Source organism: Haliaeetus leucocephalus, unplaced genomic scaffold (assembly GCF_000737465.1).
Source record: "Haliaeetus leucocephalus isolate CR32 unplaced genomic scaffold, Haliaeetus_leucocephalus-4.0 Scaffold933, whole genome shotgun sequence".
In the NCBI taxonomy this organism is placed as follows: Eukaryota; Metazoa; Chordata; class Aves; order Accipitriformes; family Accipitridae; genus Haliaeetus; species Haliaeetus leucocephalus.
In genome coordinates, this window is record NW_010973369.1 from 1,170,118 (window position 1) to 1,188,246 (window position 18,129).

The 18,129-nt window shown below is 47.0% G+C and overlaps 1 protein-coding gene across 1 annotated transcript in view; it reads right to left on the bottom strand.

Annotated features, from left to right (window-relative positions):
• Window positions 1-18,129, bottom strand: part of CBFA2T2 (core-binding factor, runt domain, alpha subunit 2; translocated to, 2) — a 62,752-nt gene that overhangs the window by 44,510 nt on the left and 113 nt on the right. The gene's annotated exons all lie outside the window — the stretch shown is intronic.

The following is an 18,129-nucleotide window of genomic DNA, read 5'->3' on the forward strand; positions in this document are numbered from 1 at the left end:
CAACACCTTATCTCCCCCTCCCCCCCCCCCCCCCCCCCCCAAACAACACACCAATTCCTAAATCTAACACCCTTGCTCTGATTAGAAATCCAAGCCTCTGTAGCTGTCACGGGTATTTAAACCAAACACAGAAATACGGAAAAAATGAGTAATCCTATTTGGAGAGAGTAAAACCCAGCCTGCAGAGGATTAAGTCTAGTCCAACAGCTCTGCAGCTTGGCAATATTTTCCAGATCAATAGCAGTGCCTTTCGATTACAGAGATTTGTTAAAATACACCCATCCACTGCCCTCCAGTTGTAATTTTGGTGATGATCATCTTTAATTGCCCAACACCCCAGGTGGGGGATCAAGAGCATTTCTGTCTTTGGAAGCTGTGCTGATGGAGCACTCTGCTGCAGCTGACTCGGGCACTTCCCTGCTACTTTAGAAAAGCCAGTTACCTGTCCAGATCTGACAGTTTTGCCCGAGACCTTACAGGTCCATCCCCTTTGGCATGTATTTATGGTGCAGACAAGCTTTGGAAGCAGAAATCTTCCCTTTTGCAGGTGAGATGATGTGCTTTGAGAGCCATGTCCTAGGATCAGACACCCTGTTCTGGGCTCCCAGTACTCCTCACCACCTCCCCTGTGGAAGATCTTCAACAATTAAGAAAGCACACATTAAAGCTTATCAAAGCAGGACTTGTCAGCAGAACTTGTGGTTTTGGTCTCGTCCCAGAAAGGACAGCATTTATAATAAAAAATATGAGCAATAAAACGCACGTGACGGATCCCAAGCTCCTTCCCGCCAGCAGGGTCATTACGCCCCAGCTTGTTTCCTGCACCTCCCTCCACCGGTGACTTCCCTCCTGCAGGCTGTGGCTTTCCCCCGGATAACGGCTTTTCCTTCTTTATCTTGGGCTCTTTTAACAGAAGCCTTTTTCCCCCACTCCATCCTGAGCTTCCCTCCCCTCCAGGCCCTGGGACTGCTGCATCTGTGAGCGCTGCTGGGGCTGTGGCCCTTGCCCAGCCCTTCGGAGGAGGTGGTACCTCCCCACCTCATTGCCTAGCCACGACCTGGCATCAGACAGCCACCAAAGGAGGTTTATTTTCTTGTTAATTAGTTGTCACTAACCTGGTAACCTTGACTAAAAGTATCCAAATTTCTCACCTAAACCACAGTCTCCCTTTAAGACACTTAAAAAAAAATAATCCCCACTTGTTTTGTTCATTTTACCCAGTAAACCCACCGGTTCAGGATTTTAAGCAGGGCCTTCCAGTAGCATCCCAGTTTGTTGGCTTTACAGGTTTAGCACTGAACAGGATTCCCTCCCTTCCAGCCTCATCAAACAACAAAAAATTATGTTTTAAACAGGTTTTTTTGGGGGTGTTATTTTGGGGGTTTTATTTTTAGTTTTTAAACTATTTTCTTTGCAAAGCTCATCCTTGCCAGCTCCCTCTCCTGCTGTCAGTTGGCCCTTTGGACCTAACAAATGGTGGGTTTTGGGGAAGGAAAAAAAAGAAACAACCCGGCGCAGCCCTGTGCGCCTGGCCCAGCATTCCAACTCTCCGCTCCCGGCTCCACCAAGTCTGATTTAGTAGCACTGCTGGGAGCTATTAGTTTACGAAAGAACCAGCACGCCCACCCAAGCGCAGACGACTGTGAGAGGCTCCTCTTACACCGCTGCCATGTGCCTTTCATTCTGCCCTGAGAAGTCGGAAAGGTTGCGGTTTCGCTTAGGGCGGGAAGCCAAAGAGAAACCAGCACGGTGGCGAGCGAGGAGAGTGCGGAGGTCAGGCTGAGAAGGGCTGGATTTCATCCACACCCCAGTGCTGCCACATGAGAAAGTATTAATTAATGGGATGCTTATTAACAGAGTTCAGCCTCCATCCAGATCTTGTTTTTATCCTGCCCACTGCTCCACATTTCAATGTCCTGTAACCACTCCTCCTTTTCTATATCCTTTTTCCCTTTCCACTACCATGCTTCTAATGTCTTTTTTCACCTTATTTCTGCTTCCCTTCTCCACTCTGCTTCCACCATTTCCCAGCCCCTCACCTGCCTCCATCCCTTCCCTGACAGCACAGAGAAGCCCCAGCATCCCCAACAGTCAGTCCTGAAGATCAGCACACTCATGCCCAACCATTATAAGCCCACAGCATCTGCTGAGCTCAGCCACCTGCCCGGGTGTCTACTACCTGCCTCTGCTACCTAACCAGAAATAAAGCATGCATCAACCTCCGAAAAACACACGGCATGGGGAACCACACAGCTATTCCCCACGCACTGCTGCCTCTTTTCCTAGCGAGCTACAGGCACTCATCTTGGCACTGGGAGAAGGAAGGTAAAGCATACGGCTTGCTAGCCACAGCTTCAAGTTGCATGGGCGTTATGAGGCAGAGAGAGCAGCCGGCTGCTGCCGGGAGCCCCCAGCCCCACATGGGATGAGGCTCACAAGCTGCTGCTGCACAAAACACAGAAGAGCAGAGCGTTAAGCATAGAAGGCAAAAACCAACAACTAGTGTGCGTTATGCGTCCCACCAGACCTCCTCCTGAAGGTAGAAATAACAGCGAGATTAAGTGACATGGGTGGTAATATGCAAAGTCTTCTAATAGCTGCCAGAATTTGGCCAGCTTGTTATCCAAAAATACCTGTTTTGGATGTAGGATAGAATTAACTCCCCAAAACTGAAGATCAGCTCTGTGGTGGGAGAGGCAGGGAGAAATGAAAGGAGAAAACAAGCAATGAAGCATCATTTTAGAGTCATTAGGGTTTTGAGATTCTCCACCTGGCTTCTATTAGCATTGCATCCATACTTGAGTGCCTAAAGAAAAGGGGAAAAAAAGAAAGGGAAAGACGCATTTCCAGAGGTGCAGAGCAATCAGCAGGTTCCCTCCTGTGCCTCTGTGCTTCCACCGCCTCTGGCGTGCTTGGATGCAGCTCGAGGAGGACCAGGCACAGTGAACGAGGACCTGAAACTTTATTACCTTCATCTTCTGTCAGAAGCAGAGCCTATTTGCAGATTTACAGCTCGTGTCAACAGGAAGTTCATGTTTACAAGGTTCCAGGAAAAAAAGCCAGCATTCCTGTCCTATGCGATAGCTCAGTGGGGACGCTGTCTCACGTGGGAGTTCTCAGATTGGTATGCTAGATGGAATGAGTTTTAGCCATGTAAAACATCCAGACAAAAAGATAAAGCTATGAAAAAAATTGAAGGCCAGAAGGAAAACAGTAATTCAGCAATTTGGTGGAAAATACACAGCAAGACAGCATAGCCATGTCTGGAAAAATACTTTTGTAGCATCTGGGATTCACACTTCAAAGAAAGAGAAGAATTTTAAGAGGATGAAAAACTATATTCAGGCGCTAACATGCGTTTTTCTCCTCTGGTCCAAATCTCTTGTCATTCCCATTACACTGTTCCTCCAGGGTCAGCAGCCAAGCTTGGCCCACGGTCACACTGGGGTGGCCCCTTCCCCCACAAGCGCACACATGGGACCATAGTGGTGTCTGGTGGTGCTGCTGGATCCACCAGGACCTGCCAGGGTCCACCAGGATACAGCCTCCCCCCTGTGCTAAACCCCAGATCAAGCACCCTCCTCTGCAGCTACCAGTGACCAGAGAGGTTTGAGTGATGGTGAAACCACAGCCCATAACCAGAAGGCATAGGTAGCAGCAGCTTGCTTTAGCCCCAAAGCAGGGCCGTGCCAGCTGCAGAGCAGATCTCTGGCAGCAGTGCTACCTTGAAGCCTTCCTGAAAGGGAAGCGCAGAAAGCTGATTTGCACAAAAGCACTCCAGCACTCTGCGCATCTCTGCAGATGGCATTAGTGCAGCAGCTGGTACACTGCAAATTCACACCCAAATTTCGCAGCAACTTCCCCGTGCAGAAAAGGCACGCTGTCAGAGTAAAACTTCGAATGCTAAACCTTGAGCTGAGGACACCATTTATTGCCTTCAGCAAGCAGGAGGCTGGGGCAGAAACAGTCCCATCCTGTGAAACCTGGACTTAAAATCTTCCCCTTCCATGTGGTTATTAAAAAAAACGCAAAGCCAAACAAAAAAACAACCCTCTTTCAAAAATTACACAAAACAAGGTAACATCAGGACAGCCAAAGGTCAGACAGCCAGTGCTCTACCAGGATGCCAAAGAACCATATTCAAATCAGTAAATATTTATTTAGGCCATGTTGTACAGTTTAGTAAATACAATTACAGAGCACCTAGGGTGGTTTCTGATCTCCTGAGCACATATTGGTCCCAGAGAAAGTGTCTGTCTTAACGAACGGACATTTTCCAACAGAAGAACGATTCAATCGGAAGATTGTTCTGAAATAAACTCATTCAACAAAGCACAACAGGTACAGAAAATCAAGTCTCAAAAAAATACAGCTAGCTTCTCCCTAGAGAAACAGCTGACTAGAACCAGGCTGACAAAGCACACAACCCACCCACCCTTAAAAACTTTCAGGATTTAACATGCAGAAGCTAGAGACCAACCCAGCTAAAGAGGAAGCCCATAATTGTTGGAGGCATCAGCTCCCTCCAACACCATCATGTCTGTACCCAGCACTTTCAGCCGTAGCTGCCCCCAGCACAGAATTAGGGTGACCCACCTCACCCAGAGGTGCACATTTCCACTCACTCCCTGGGCATTTGAGCTCTTCCCGTATCAACTCAGCAGCACTAACAACAAAACTCCCAGCAGAGTCAGAGAGATGGGGAGGCGCGAGTCATGCAAGGTTCCCAAAACTTATTTTTCCGTCCTAAGCGCTTAGGAGGAAACACACCATTACTGAGGCGCTGCCTGCCCTGGGTCCAAGTATTTTACATCCAGGTGACACCGTCCCTAGGCAAGAGGACAGGAGCCATCACATCCCTTATCATTTTTATGTAGGAGAAATGGGGGACCTGCTTGTGCTCTGTGCTCCTCCTGGCAAGTTCCCCGTGGCAGCGGAGCAAGCAGAGCAAGCACTCAGCACCATGCTCTGCTTCGTGCATGCCCAACACCCCCTGCCTCTGCCTGCTCCCACAAACATGGTAAGTAATATGCTGAAGAATATTTGGGACAGTTAAAAGAGAAGATTTTTCAATGGACTGAAAGGAGCATTTGGTGAGAGCATCACATCAAAGAAGTCAGAGGTCTTCTATCCCATGCAAGGGACGTACAACATTCAGACAACTGTCAAGAGCTAGAAGTCAAACACCTGTATGTTGAAGTTAATTAACACGCACATAGGGGGAAAAGGAAGAGGCCAAAAATTACCTCCAATCCAAAACTCAGATTTACTAAACTTGAAACTTTAACAGCTGTCAAAATCCTGATTTTCTACATGAGTTAAAAAAAAAAAAGAAAGAAACATCTTAATTTAAAAAACAGTAAGAAAAACCTGGAGTAGGAGATGAGAGATATTCATCAGCAAAGCTTCTCCGAAGTGGGGTTGGATTTGATGGCACAGGCAGTTAAAAGGCAGTACTCCGGAAATAGCCAATTTGATTTGGCTGTGCTGCTGCTATTGGGGGGTGGGGGTGTGTGTGGGGGTGTGGGGGTGTGGAAGGCAGCTCAAGCATACATTTACTTTCTCTTCATTTCATTAATCCCACCCAGAGCTGAGGTGAAGCCATGTTTATCACCGGCGCTTCTGCTTAGGGGTGTGCTCTGCCCAGGTGAACTAGCACATTGTGGGGCTGCTCTTAACTTTTCCCAGCTGTGTTTTGATGACAGTCCTGAACGTCCCCACCTGTTTCTGCAGATGGAGCAGCTGCAGTTAAAGGCAAACACCTGGCCTGCCGCAGCCCTGCCCCGTGCTGCAGGGGGAGATTAGAGTTACAGCAGCTCCTGCCCTACTTAAGGCCTAACAGTATTTAGATTACAAATGCTGTGTTTGTGGTTAATAACCTCGCTGCTTTGAGCCCAAATAACCTGAAATGCTGCATGCTGAGTTTTGAGTTCAGCATGACTCATTTACATACAGTTAATGACCACGGTCAGCTTTCCACTGACCAGCCATCAAAAAAAACCAACCCTGAAGGTGTGGAAGAGATGAGTGACAGATACACCACCAGTCCTACTCAGAGCTGTAGACCACCATAGGATGCCCCAACGATCGTACACTTAGAACCAGCTGCACCCCTTGCACAACAGCTTTGGGTTGCACCAACCCAACCAGGGCTGCTGGTGGGACTCAGCCTGGCCCAGGGCAGGTGCAAGCACGGCATGCTGCAGCTTCTCCAGCATCACTGCAGCCAAACCCGGCCACCATGATGTGCTCCTGGCAGCCAGGCTCACAGGATGCTCTGCTCAGCGTAGGGGAAGGCAGACCACACGTGCTGTTAGCTGCTCATGTTTGACCTGATCCTCCAAGCTATAGCATGAGTACTTTGATTTTACTTCTCTGCAGATCTAGAAAAATAGATGACAAATATATATCCTCTAGGGAACATCATTATGAGCAGAGCAAGAGAAACACTAAAATCATTTTCTGAGGGATTTTTACAGCAGTCATTTCAAATAACACCTCTCTTCAAGGTAATACTGCAGTCTGAGCAGGCTTCTAGTCCAAGAGTTCATTCTTCTTCTTGGAGACTTCTTACAACTAAACAGCAGTGTAATACATCTACCTGATTAGCAGTCCTGCTTCAGCATTTCTTTTCACCATTTTCCTGCAAGTCCCTGTTCAGCAATGACAATATTTATATTAGGAACACAAGAATATGCAACTATGTGACTACAAACTGCAGAGACAGACAGTGCATTTAAAAAAACCCAAACAAAACCAATAGGCTCCAAACATCTGGGCACTACAGCATCAGTAAAAGAAGCTATCTCTTAGCAGTGATTTTTTGATGACTTGAACCTAATTCAGAATCGTAGTCACAAAGGAAAAAAAAATCCACAATGGAATAAGCTTTTGGAAGAAGAGATCATTTGAGGGCAAAAATCAGATCTTGCAAAGCCAAACTGACAGGAATTAGTTCAAGAAAGCCTGTGGGGTCAACTTGTATTGACTACAGAAGATCCTTATGCAAATTAAAGGTCTTCCTGCCTGCTTGTTTCAGCATATGGAAAAGCTGCAAATTCACCCCCTAAGGTTCGCACAAACAACAGAGGCTGTTTAACACCAGAAGGAGTCTTGGAGATGGAATGTTTGAATGATAAAAAGAGTTGGAGATGCAGCCCTCTAAAATCCTTCCATGTGTTCAAGAGTTAAGTCCAATCAAACTAACATTTGTAAAAGCTCCTCTTGGACCCTGTTTCCAAGTACCTGCAACCCTGTGTCTCCTGGGTACTCAGCCTCCCACTTGCCTCAGCCGTTTCACCATACACCTCTGCACCAGAATTTTACCATGAAAATGGAGCGTGGCTGTCCTCTTGACCCATGCAGAACAGCTAATCCCAGAGGCATAATCCTGCTTTAATGAGGAAACAATAGGACCCTTGATAAAGCATACAAATTTTATAAAAGCCCTACTAAAACATTCCTTAGTCTCTGGGACTGGACGACGGACCTCTAAAATGAATTTTGTATGCGCCTGTCTCAAGCTGTGTAATGTAACACGAGGCAGGGAGAGCACACTGCTCTTTCTTGTTTGCAAGACACCGTAAAATCTGCAACAGCGCTGGAGGCAAATTTCCCATGCCTATTGACATCTGCGTGCCACCCCTTCAACAAAATGCCTCATCCTCTGCCTGCTGGAGGAGCCAGAAGACACCGCAATCTCCAGCTCATCCAACTCCATCTCTCCAACTCATGGCACACCTCCTGCATGCCAAAAATGGGACCAACCATGGTAGAGTTGACCAGTCCCCAAGAAAGTGGACCAAAACCACCAGCTGATTTCATACAGACCAACAAACAGCTTTGAGACAGCAGGAACTTTGACAAAGCCAACCTGGGCTGCAGCTGAGCTGGTGACCTCCAAGCTGAACCTTCAAGCCTCTGCAAAACAGAGAATCAGTGCTAGGTTTTGCATTAAAAAAACCATTAGATTTGAAAACAATTCCTCACTACAACTAAGGTGTAGAAATCCACTTTATGCTCATTGTACAGAAATCCTCAGACACTTGTTTTCTGACCTCATGAGACCTTGCTCCAGCACCAGAGAACCCAATGAATTGACATTTCAACACTTTCTTTTACCCTCAAGTATAAACACACAACTGCTGAGAAAAAACAGTGATGCTCTGACCTGACACAACCAGTCATGTCGAGGGATAATTCCTGCGCTGCATCAGTGACTGGAATTACCAGAGCTTTGCCAACAGCTTAACGAGATGGAAACTCACGCTCCCACTGCCAGAATTTGTTTGTCTGGCTATAACTATTTGGATGCCCCGAATATTTTGCTTCTGTGTTATAAAACAGGTGCGACGAGGTGCATCTCCATTCACGGAGCCGCTGCTCGGAGAAGCACAGCCATTTGGAGAGTACTGTTGGTGACAGATTTAAATTCCTGGCATGCTGCATGTATACAGGCAGATCTGTCCGTTGGCTCATCCTCGCCTTGGTTGTTCCTGCTGAACTACAGACTCACCCCATGTTGGAGAAGCAGAGTCAGCAGACAGAAGGCTACTGCACGTGGTCACCTGAAGAAGCCCATGCATGCCACCGCTTCTCGTCCCATCTGAGTTTTTTCATTTTCTTTGGGGCTATCTGGAGAACCAGCATTGCCCTGGTCTTCAGACTGGGAGGACCAGCAACAGCTGTAGAAATCCTGCACCAAGGAGTGGAAAAAGCAAGTTGCTGCAAAATTCTGCCAAGGGAGGCTTCGTGCAGGGCAGAGCAGGGTGGTTGGTGCATTTGGAGAGGCACCTAGGTACCACTGCAGCCCAGCAGCACGGCATGGGGAGGTACCCCTCTGGCAGCTGTTTCTACCAGGGCTCACTCACAGGTCACTAAGCATAGGAAATATTCCTGAAATAACATCGGGTTTCACTGAATAGGGCTTTCAAAGCCTGGATGGTGGCTAGGTCACGTCTGCCCAGAGTCCACCTGAAGTAGGACCAGCTCCGTGCGGTGCTGCCAGGTTCTCCAGGGCTTCCTGGGCCACCTTATACCACCAAGAGCACTGGCAGGACAGTAAAAGTGCAGTGCTGGTGGGAACTGAGGCAATCCTTATCAACACACTCAAAAGGGAAAGCAGAGATCCTATGCCAGCCAAACTATTGCGCACAGTATCTGTGAGACCAAAGGCAAAAATTTCTGCACAGATCAGACCCTGGTCTCTGGCCATCAGAAAAGTTATCAGTACTGACAGAGGGTCAAGGAAAACAGGAGATGTGGTAAACAATGTTCAGGAGTAGTGACTGAGTCTACAAATGTTATTTTTGCGAGCATATTTTACCATAAAAATACAACAAATTTCATTCCATTAACTTTACATCAAACTTAGCTTTCTTAATTAAAGGTACAGGGCTCAAGGGAAACTGCTACAATTATTAAATGGGAAATAAAACCTGATGAACAGGGTAGCTGTGGTGACTGAAGACTTAACACTTAAATAAAACTGGTAGCAGGCAAATCAAGAAACATCTAGAAATTAACCTGCTCAACAGTTTGTGTGCTCTGATAGTCATTTACCCATTCACATGCACAAAGAGGTTTTATTTTTCCTCTTGCTAAAATCAATACTACACAGGGGGAAAAAAAAAAAGTTTGTTCAATGAGACAAGTATGTTCAAGAAGAAAAAGGACAGACAAGTGCTGGTGAACATTTCTGAAGTACCGCAGTACAAAACCAGTGCAAGGCCAAGAGGGTGCTGTTAGATACGGGCAGCGGGCATGGCAATGCTTAAATCAGAATGGGCGCAGGTTGCCTCCACTGCTCCCTTTGCAAGAGCCTCATCCATAGGCTTTCCAAAAGAAGGGTATCTGCCATTGCCCAAGATTCTTCCCAAGACGATTCCATCAAATTAACTTCTAGGTGCTCAGCATACCTAGATACAGAGGTCAGACCACACTTTCACAGAAAAAAATCATCTGCTGGAGGAAAAAAAAGGCAGCAACCAGTATATTTTGAAATGTGGAGACTCACATGGAGTATGAGCTGTAATCTGGAGCCTGAGCTTTTGCAGCAGAGGAGTAAACGAACAGCAGTAAATGGATGCAGACAATCCACCAAAAGTTCAATTTTGCATGACACTGACTTGCGGTCTCTGTTACCCCATGGTCAAATTTACAAGCTCTATGAACAAGGTACTGCCTGCATCTAAATTCTTTTCTGTGTACACCTTTCTGTGTACAGCTTTACAGCTGAGGGGTGGCTTAGCTGGAGAAATGGATGCACAGATGACAGCAGAGACCAAGTTAAGGATCTGTTCCTGCCTCTGTGCTTCCCAATCCCACAACCCTCAATGGTTTCACCTCCGCAAAGGTCCCTGGGATGCTCTCCCAGATCTGGTAAACTAGTTTGCTTTATGGTTGCCACAAATTTGCCGTATTTTATTTTTTTCTGGAAGCCATCTTCCAGATTGCTGCCCTTTCTCTCTACCTCTAAGCAGATCTCCTGGCAAAAAAAATTTGGTCCCGGGAAGCAGGCGGCTCCACAATGAGGACATCAAGTTTAATATAACTTCCATCTATGAAAATGGAGGAAGAAGAGAGTAGAGAATGCACAGAAAGCTAGAAACTTGGATGCATCAGCTTGCACATGCACCCAATCGTGGCACAAGCCTGCTGTAGCCTCAAGTATGAGTCCAGGCTCATACAGGAGGTAGGTGTTTAGGCTGACACAAGTGATCTCAAGCTAAGCTTGAAGGTTTTTCAGTGCTGCCTAATCTGTGATGGTTTAGGAGTGGGAATGCATCTCAGAAAGAACATTTCTGAAGAGGACAGTTTCTCAGCACAACGTAAAGTACTGCTTGTATCGTTACTCACCACAGGAAGGTGATCCATTAGCATCTGCAGTGCGAAGAGGGAAGCAAACAGCAGAAGGAAAGCAAAGCACTAGAAAGAATTTCTGGCTAGAATTTGCTGCTTTAAATCTTCATGTGAACATGGGCTACATGCTGCAGAACGCCACGCTTGCATCGCGAAAGCAAAATGGGCACAAGGCTTCCATCCAACTCAGATTTAATGGCAGAGAAGATAGATCCGCTTGTGGAGAAAAAATCCCAATTGTTGATTTGTATTTTGTCTGGCGATGGAGGACAGTATTCCTCCTTCCTTCCTGCCAAAAGTGGTGGAAGATGTACTTTAAAGTAATTACAGGAGCTCATCCCAGAAATGGCTGCATTTCAAACTAAGCAGGAGATGCACAAGTGGGGAGTGGCTCCCTGATGAATGTTTAACCTGCCTTCAGACCTCAGGATGAAAAGATGCTCTCCAAAAAATCCCGTCATTGTTTGCTTCCAATACCTGTCCAATTTGTCTCCCATTTGCCTGCCTAACTTTGCTAGCACCTCCATGCTATGGCTGGCAAATCCAGGGCAGCAAGGCCCCAGTGTGGCAGCTGCAGGCAGGAGCTGCCTTCCTACAAAGACGCTCAGCTTGATCCAGGGTTTTTTTTTTTGTTGAACTGATGTCTCTCTGACTCCTCACAAAAACTGGCTAACATTTGGCCTTACCAACCCTGTACCCTCCTAAATACACAGCCTGGAAGTGTTCAGTATTCTGATTATCGGTAGAACAGCCACAATTATCCAAATAAAACTATTACTATATTGGGCCTTAGATCATAAATAGAACTTAATGGATTTTATTACATCCCAGGAAGCAAGAGCTACAGAACGAAAAGTATTGCTAAGAGTGCATTGCTACTACCTATCAATTTCTCCTAAACACTCAGCACTTAAGAAATACCCAAAGAAACACACTGCTCCCACAGCATAACTATTTCAAATTCCCCTCTGAGCTCTTCCCTTTTAGCCAACTCACATGGTACGTTTTAGCAGCTGAAAATTAAAGGGTCACAATATTGAGCCTTCAGGTATCAAGTTCACAATGGAAACAGCAGCTGACACAGAAAGGGCGCCGCTGAGCGCAGCGGTAATAATTCTGTTGCCTCGGAGCTGGAAGCAGCTCCCTAACACCAAGTTTGTTATTTAACTCAGCGAGAAATGAAAGAAAATGCCACAGCCGTGGATTTATTCCTTACACAGCCTCTTTCAAATCATACTCCAAAACCAGAGCCACGCTAGCAGCGAGAGTCTTTTAACTCAGGCTGCAGCATCCTCTTTAATCCAAGTAACTCCCTTTCAAGTGCTGGTGAACGCAGCGATGGTGATGGCCTAAGTGAGGGCTGCTTGTCCTGCAAGCCCACGCAAGCCCTTCTGCTGGAGCCCAACCTCCAGAAACCTTCAAGGGAGCCAAACGCAACTAGATGCCTCGGATCCAACAGCAAGCAACGACAAATCTGGGATGTCCGACAGCCACCGACCTCACGGAGAAGGGCAAGAACAAGGAGGGCTTCTGCAGGGCCACGGGAAGCCAGCCGGATATGCCTGCTTCCCATTTGCCCCTCCTCACATCATCCAAGAAAAGCCATCTTGCCACCCCCGGGGACTCCCCACCTGGCCCTGCTCCGCGGTGACAGCCCAGGCCTGCTGTTATCTCCCAAACAGATGCATTTATTCTCTTGAGAGCCTCCCACGTCTTATCTAGCTGGCAGTTTCCAAACGTTGATCACCAAGTCCAGCTAAAACCACTTTAAGCTCTTTTAGGCAACTATTCCTGAAAGCCTTTTGGCTGGGGAGCGAGGAAGGCCAAACAGCAGCCCCGTGGCAGGGTCCCGCCCCTCGCTGTCCTGCCAGGATGGGTATGGAAAGCACCTCCCGCACCCCACTCCGGTGCCGCTGTAAACAGGACCTGGCACGGGAATAGATGTACAGTTTACAAAGATCCCTTGCTTCAAGCAAATTTGCCTCTCAACACATGGCCAAACTCTCACGCAATAAATTAACTATTTGGCAGCCACCGAACTAGCGCTGGAGCCAAACCAATTAGGGTTTAATGTGATCCCAATTTCCTATTTCTGAGACGGGGGTCGGGGAGGGAGGGAGAAAAGGGGGAAGAGGAGGGAGGGAGAGCGAAGTAAATCCCCTCCTGGTTTATAAATCCTTGCCAATCATCCCAGATAAACCTGTCACCCACAGCTCTAAATTTGTATTTGCACTCGCGTGCTCCAAGGGACGCTATGGGAAAAGGCACATTGGATGCAGCCAGCCTGACTCCTGACATGTGTTTTCCATACTTGGGAAATTCAATCATTTAAAAAATATTTACCAAGCTTTGTCTTTAATTAGAAAAACATGACAACGGATAAGGAGAGTTATTGTTTCTAAGCTAGAAATGTCAGAGATCCTAATGATGTCAGAAGATAAACCCCATTACCGACCCACGTACCCGCTGCCAGGCCGGCAAATGGTTCGAAGGTTTTTTTCATCTCCCCTCAAAGTTCAGCGCTTTACAGTCACAATTCATCAGTGGCTTCTTGGCCCCCACCAAACCCCATCAGGGAGGAGGAGGAGGAGGGAAGACTCCTGCCTGCAGATCTGCTAGACGGGGTGTTTTAATGCAAAAGAGCTTGCACAGTGGGGGAGGAACATGGGAGCCATTCGACTTCTTTCTGTTTTAACATCCTGACTACAGTACCTCCCCCGCACGTGCAATTACCTGCCATCACCTAAGATAAGCAAATTAATCTCATCCGCACCTGGAAAGGCTGCAGGCTGAGATACCCCCACCCTTTAAAAAAGGTGTTAAATTAAGTTTCTGCTTAACCAAGACCCACCAAAATGTTTGCTCCCAAGAACAAAGCCACAAAATATTGTATCCTGCAATACTAACTTAAGGAAAGAAAGCTGATCATGCTCCAAGCAGACAACCATGAGTGTCTGCCTGCCCAGGACCATGTGTGACCACACAGATGTACCCCACACCTCAGCCCCTCTGAGATCTCTGTTTGTTCAAGCACGTCCAGCCAGATGCAAAGAGGATCCGCAGGCAGGATGCACAACAACTTAAAAGTATAAAGCAAATATTTGTTGGCTAACAGACACAAAAGATAGCCGGGACGTAATGAGTTATCAGGCTAAGCATTTGTGTGCTCACCACTCCCGATAAGGCATCTGAAGAGTCTTTGCTGGCCAGGCGGGCGTCCAGGAGGGACCCTGGATTGGCTCACCAGTGCTGCCCAGCTACCATCTGCCACCAGCCCAGTCCCACCAGTGCCGGCGACTGCTTGACCCAAACATCCCTTGCCAGACCAGCCTACTGCCACATACAACAACCATGTACAGCCTCCCTGTTTCCTTTCCTTTAGGATTTTATACCTCCTTTTCCTCCTCCTGTTGCCTCCTGTCAGTAATGGCATGATAAAATGCATACAAAAACCAGGTGGGAGCATCTCAGGTGATATATTTGGAGGAACTTGCTGCTACAGCATTAGGAAGTGACAGATCAACTCCCAAGAGATCAAGAGGATTAAAAAATACAGATATATTTAGTTCTGGGAGAAGCTGGTATGGATGCTAACAAACTGGTGTGTCTATTGAGTCCACTCAGAGAAAAGCAGCAGTAATTCTGCAAGCATTCACTAAGTATTTGTCCAATTATTTTATGACACCCACAGAAAAAAATAGCTAATGCTACACTTTCCATTCAAAACCATACCTATAATGAGAGAATTCTGTAATATTTCAAAAAGCTTCAAAGTGTCACCTATGGACCCACAGTCAAGAGAACAGAATGCCATTTATCTTCTGAAAATATCCTTGCAACCCAAGGTCGAGGGCTATTACCAACTACTATCTTAAATACCAACATAAATCCACACTGGAGAAAATCCCTGCCTGAAAAGTCTGATCCTTTAAATTATACCAAGACTGCAAAGCACATCTTCAAGGAAAACATATGTGCAGATTTTGACCTCAAAGTCGAATTGCCAGATAAGTCACTATTAGAAGAACATGAAATGGAGTAAAGAACGTTTTAGCTGAGCTCTAAGGTCAGGGTTGATTAACCTGGTGTGCGCAAACACAGCCAAAACGATGTCCATGACACCTTCACAGCTGAAACAAGCATGGGTGTGCACACACATGGGATGCAGCAGGGAGGGATGGGAAGGTGACGGGGACACAGGGGAAGTTTTCTGCCCCAGACACTGGCTGGACAAGTGCCTTCAGGAAGGTGCTTTTCAGTCTGGAAGAGTTCCAGGTAAATCGCCTGTCTGGGTGGAAGCACTGCCTCCGGGACTTTCTACATCAGAGAGGGAGAGACAGATTAATTTCTCGCCTTTGTGAGTTTTACAGCCACCTCCTTCTGAAGTCAAAGATTCGATTCCTGCCAGCAAAAGGGAAACCCGAGCAGTCCTCCCCCCACTCCAGTGGTTTATGGCAACATCTCAAGGTAACTGCAAAGCCTTGGCAGCTCAGGCTGATGGAAACTGTACTCAGCTCACTATTCCACTCCAGTCCTGCTTTTAAGAGTCAACTATGTGAGCTCTACCTGAAGTACATGCTCTTTTCCATCCTCAGAGAAGCTGCAAATCAAAAAACTCTTTTTCTTCTCTCTGACTTCTTTAAAAAGTCAGTTTATTTCACTCTCCTGAGCACTGGTGCAAGGGAAGAGTAACACTTTAAGCCTTTTATTTTACAGCATATGAAAATCAAGACTAAGTCCCTGAAAGATCCATTTTAATTTCTGCCCATTGGACATATCCATGTAAGAAAAGCATGTCCATGAGAGTCAGTATGTGCCTTAAACTGATATGGAACATCCCAAAGTTTCAAAGCAGTCCCACATTTCTTTCTTTCTGGATCATTAGTTTCACACTGAGCACTGAACCACTTCTCTGTAATAAATACCCAAAGAAATCAAGCAACCTTCTGACGTTGCCAGTAACTGTATTTATAATACAGCAGAAATCATTGGGCTGATAACCAAGGCAATGCATATAATTTGTGCTTATAAAAATTATGAGTCTACAGCTGATTATTCACTTTCTTGAGACCAAAGATAAAATCCAACAGTGTTCTTGGGCAGGCACTAGGCCAGTGTTCTGCCTGTTCAATCACTGGCACTAACAGGACATTGTTACCTGGTCTATCTATAAAGCTGCTGAAGGCTGTAACATGTATTTATGTGCTTACCCTTATAAAACAGCTGTCTACCTCACCAGGGTTATCATTAGCACTTCACCAATGGATGTTGAGCCACAGGTGTATTAAAGGTGCATAAGAAACAATGCTTTAGCTGCCGCTGAGTCATCCAAAGCATCCCAGCCTTGCTGTACCTGCTGGCATAAGGTCAGTGCAATCACTTCCTGACTCAGTTCTGTCAACGGGACCCAAATGAAAAGCCCTAATCTCAGACATGGTTTAATACTGCAAAACTAAGCGGCTACATATACATTTATACATTCCTGCCACGATCCAGAAAAACAAAGAACTTGCCAAAGGTTGCAGAAAGTGTCACAGCTGAGACAGGAAGCGATTGCAGGGTTTCACATACCCACCCTGAAGCTATAGCTTTAGGCACAAGATCGCTGCCTCCCTTAGCTTCAGTTATTTTAAAGTAGGATTTCAAAGGCCTGTCTCTCCTCCCAGTGCTCAGTCTAAGAGAAACAGGGAATCTGAATCAGTTGCATAAACTGTCAAGCTGCATCATGAGCAGACACGCTGGGTGGGATGTGTTTCATCTAACTCCTCATTGCCAAAGCCTAAGCCAGCTATCCTGGACTCACTTTGCAGTCAATGAAAGAGCCCAGGCACCTCCAGCACGTAATTCATCTCATCCAGAGAGAGGTGTCCAAGAATGGTGAGATGAATCACCCCCAGAAGCGCCTGTTTCTCTGCTGTGACTGCAAAGGGAGCTTAAAGAACAGAGATCAGGCACAAAGGGATGACTTTTGGACAGCAAGGTTAAAGCAGATGATCTCACCCAAGCTCCTTCTGTGGGGCCTTTTCCTCAAGGCAGACAAAATGAAGAACCCTCCCTGGCAGTGAGGTTAGGAGCCTGTCCACCAGGTACCAGGGTTCTGCAAACCCACATGGATGTTAACACGGCTTGCTCGCCACTGTGCCTTCCTCCTGCTGCAGCTGCCTTGGGCCACTGGCTGTTTCAAGTCCACATGCTTTGACAGACTAATACTAACTGCCTTAAGGGATAACAACCTCACTCCAAACATCTCCACGCATTTTGCACTAAGCAGCACGATAAAGTATTCACTCACCCTCTGCAATTTCCATCAGCTGGTAATTCCTTCCCTGTATCAGGAATGCAGCTTTCAGGGTGGTTTCCACATTAGCGTCAGCATCTATCTTTACACTGCTTCCCTATGAGCAATCACACTTCATTTTAAAATTCCCTCATTTTCTCTGAGCTTTGGGATGTGCTTTTAACTGCTTTTCTCCCTTCACTGAACTCTGACTTATCAACAGAGTCACCTCGAAGCCATGATCCAGCCTGGACATTGCATCCATTACCCATGGACATCACAGCTCTGTCCGGCACCTCAGTCCTCAGCCCAGGATGGCTCACAGTCCATTCCCAATCGTGGATAAACAAATGCTGTACACGCAAGCACAGATGAGAAAAATGATCAGGAGGTTAATATGGTGAGAGACACAGGCTAACCATCTACCCTGCTCCTTGGCACCAGCAACGTGCTTCCCTGCTCTCCTGCCGACCTCATCGCTTTCAGAAAGAGTGCAACTCTTCTGGAAACAAACCTGTTTTGAGAAATTAATGAAAACGGCGCTCCAGTTATTCACCTTCCCAGCCCCAAGTAGCAGAGGATGCTGCAACAGACAGGTTTCACGTATGCAGGTGCGCGCCTGGGCATGTTACAGGTCTGGCTGCTACCGAACCCATTGGCCTGCTCCCGGCCAAGCGACAGGGTGACCCGGAGGGGGGCTGCAGACAGCAGCCCTGCCACTGCCCGCCCTGCGCCGGCGCGGGGTCACGAAACCCCATCCAGCCTGGAAATTAAAAATAAACCCAGCGGGCCATCCCATGGGACTGCTGATGGGCTGGTTTTGCAGGTGGGGGTCCCCAAAGCCGCTCCTGGCCAGGCTGCCCGACACTTTGTGGGCAATGAACAGCATGCTGAGAAATACACACGAACCAAAGGCATACATTATACATTTTTATACACAAACGCGTGCAGCTGGAAGAGCCGAGCAGGGCGCAGCACCTCTCCCTGCACCC